General features: G+C 56.6%; 1 non-coding gene across 1 annotated transcript in view; it reads right to left on the bottom strand.

Moving 5' to 3' along the window:
* Nucleotides 1-221, bottom strand: part of LOC126128018 (small subunit ribosomal RNA) — a 1,909-nt gene extending 1,688 nt beyond the window's left edge. Inside the window, exon 1 of the ribosomal RNA XR_007527055.1 lies at nucleotides 1-221. This exon is cut by the window's left edge and continues 1,688 nt beyond it. This is a non-coding gene — a ribosomal RNA (small subunit ribosomal RNA).
* Between the last annotated feature and the right edge of the window lie 2,279 nt (nucleotides 222-2,500).

Genomic DNA, 2,500 nt, shown 5'->3' with positions numbered 1-2,500 from the left:
TTGATCTAATAAAAGCGTCCCTTCCATCTCTGGTCGGGACTCTGTTTGCATGTATTAGCTCTAGAATTACCACAGTTATCCAAGTAACGTGGGTACGATCTAAGGAACCATAACTGATTTAATGAGCCATTCGCGGTTTCACCTTAATGCGGCTTGTACTGAGACATGCATGGCTTAATCTTTGAGACAAGCATATGACTACTGGCAGGATCAACCAGGGAGCTGCGTCAACTAGAGCTGAGCAGCCGGCCGCCCGGGAGTGTGTCCCAGGGGCCCGCGCGAACACGCAAGCGTCCGCTCAATTATTCTGCAAACAGGAGGAGGCTGAGCTCCCCTGCACAATACACCTCGAAACCCTCTCAGGTCCCGGCGGCGCGCAGCGCCGTCCTAAGTACTTGGTCGGGTTCGAGAGAGGCGCAATCGCCCGGAGTTAGGCGAGTAGACGCTTTAGGTGCGACCACCCGTGCTCCCAACTGAGCTTGCCGCTGCCGACAGAGGCCCGGGAGCGTGCTGTCGTGGCATTGCCGGCGGGAGACAACACGCGCCACCTACGGTGACCGGCAGCTCCAACGCCAGCGCCACAGAAGGGCAAAGGCCCCACGTGGGTGCCGAAGCGAACTCTCCCAGCACAGCGCACGTGCCAACACGTCTGCACAACTGCGATACAAACCACCAGCGAGAACCGCTGGGGCGACCGAGCAGCAGACGGCGTCGCGGCGCCGAGTGCCGGGCGGCGGCGCATCCTCAACGCACACAGTCCTCAGTCGGACCAGCACACTGCAGATGTCCACCGCGCTTCGCACCGGGCCCGCGAGGACCCACTTTGGCCGCCCGGCGCCGCGCGCAGGGTGCCCCGGCGCGCAGCTGCGCCGCCTGCCGCGTCCGTCGGCCGGCGCGCCTGCCACTGGGCGCCCCCACCAGCCGGCTGTAGCGCGTGCGCCCACGCACCGCGCGGCCAGCACGCCGGGCGGCCCCCCCTCACCGGCCGGGGACGGTCCCACCCAGCCACCGCCGCGTATCGCTTCACACACAGATTTGCCCTTACTGATTTACCTCCAGCAACAACAACCGCACCACAATGGGTTTACCAGTTGTTCATTTGCGTTGCGTCACGTCACCAGCAAACGTAGACGTCCATCCCAGTTTGCAAATGCAACGATTATTGCATACCTGTCTGTTAGGTGTCACGACACACTACGTCTGCCCACATACACGCAACAAAATGTGCACGACTAGAGAACACGTGGGAGGTGGCCCCCTACGTATGCGATGTCCATTACGAGACCGACTGTCAACCAGCATCTGTACCATGTCGCAGATGTGGAACGCGGTGCACCATGCTATCACACTGTGTGAGAAGAGACGACTACGTTTGAATACACGCGCCACTACATCAACAGACGGCTCATGCTGATCGCCATCCAGGGCGTCCGTTACTCCCACACGTCTCTATGGCGTACCACACTGCAATGTAGCTGTTATGGGGAGACGGCACGTGGCTGAGTGCACAACATTTGGACCGTATGGTTCGCTGTTGTTGGGCGCAGTCGTACGGTCACACATGTGCCACAGCGTATCATTCAGTACATACGGACCTATGTGCAGTACAATGTGAGGATTAAGCTTACGATATCAGCGGACAGTGGACACAGGCCGTACCACGACGTAGACTGAGCGCTTCGACATGCGAATGCCAGTGAACAGCTGCGAAGGGCATTGAACACGCAAGCACCTGAACGACCAGCGTGCGAAGGCAGGGTGGAGGGGGGGGGGCGATGTACATCCTGCAGTTGTCCACATTACAGTGTACAGCGGGAGCATGTAAAAAGTAAGCAACACTTGCGAAGTGTTCAACATGAAACGACACACAAGAGGGTGGGCGGTGCGAGTAGCGAACTATATTCAGAGGGTTGTGGTTAGACAACACTAGATTAATGTAACGTGTCATATGCCAATTACAGAGCAGGTTAAGGCACAACGTGGGTTAGGTTAAGGCACAACGTGGGTTAGGTTAAGGCACAACGTGGGTTAGGTTAAGGCACAACGTGGGTTAGGTTAAGGCACAACGTGGGTTAGGTTAAGGCACAACGTGGGTTAGGTTAAGGCACAACGTGGGTTAGGTTAAGGCACAACGTGGGTTAGGTTAAGGCACAACGTGGGTTAGGTTAAGGCACAACGTGGGTTAGGTTAAGGCACAACGTGGGTTAGGTTAAGGCACAACGTGGGTTAGGTTAAGGCACAACGTGGGTTAGGTTAAGGCACAACGTGGGTTACGTTAAGGCACAACGTGGGTTACGTTAAGGCACAACGTGGGTTACGTTAAGGCACAACGTGGGTTACGTTAAGGCACAACGTGGGTTACGTTAAGGCACAACGTGGGTTACGTTAAGGCACAACGTGGGTTACGTTAAGGCACAACGTGGGTTACGTTAAGGCACAACGTGGGTTACGTTAAGGCACAACGTGGGTTAGGTTAAGGCACAACGTGGGTTAGGTTAAG

Source organism: Schistocerca cancellata, unplaced genomic scaffold, assembly GCF_023864275.1.
Source record: "Schistocerca cancellata isolate TAMUIC-IGC-003103 unplaced genomic scaffold, iqSchCanc2.1 HiC_scaffold_504, whole genome shotgun sequence".
In the NCBI taxonomy this organism is placed as follows: Eukaryota; Metazoa; Arthropoda; class Insecta; order Orthoptera; family Acrididae; genus Schistocerca; species Schistocerca cancellata.
The sequence above is the reverse complement of the archived record's forward strand: the minus strand, read 5'-3'. Positions and strand labels throughout refer to the sequence as shown.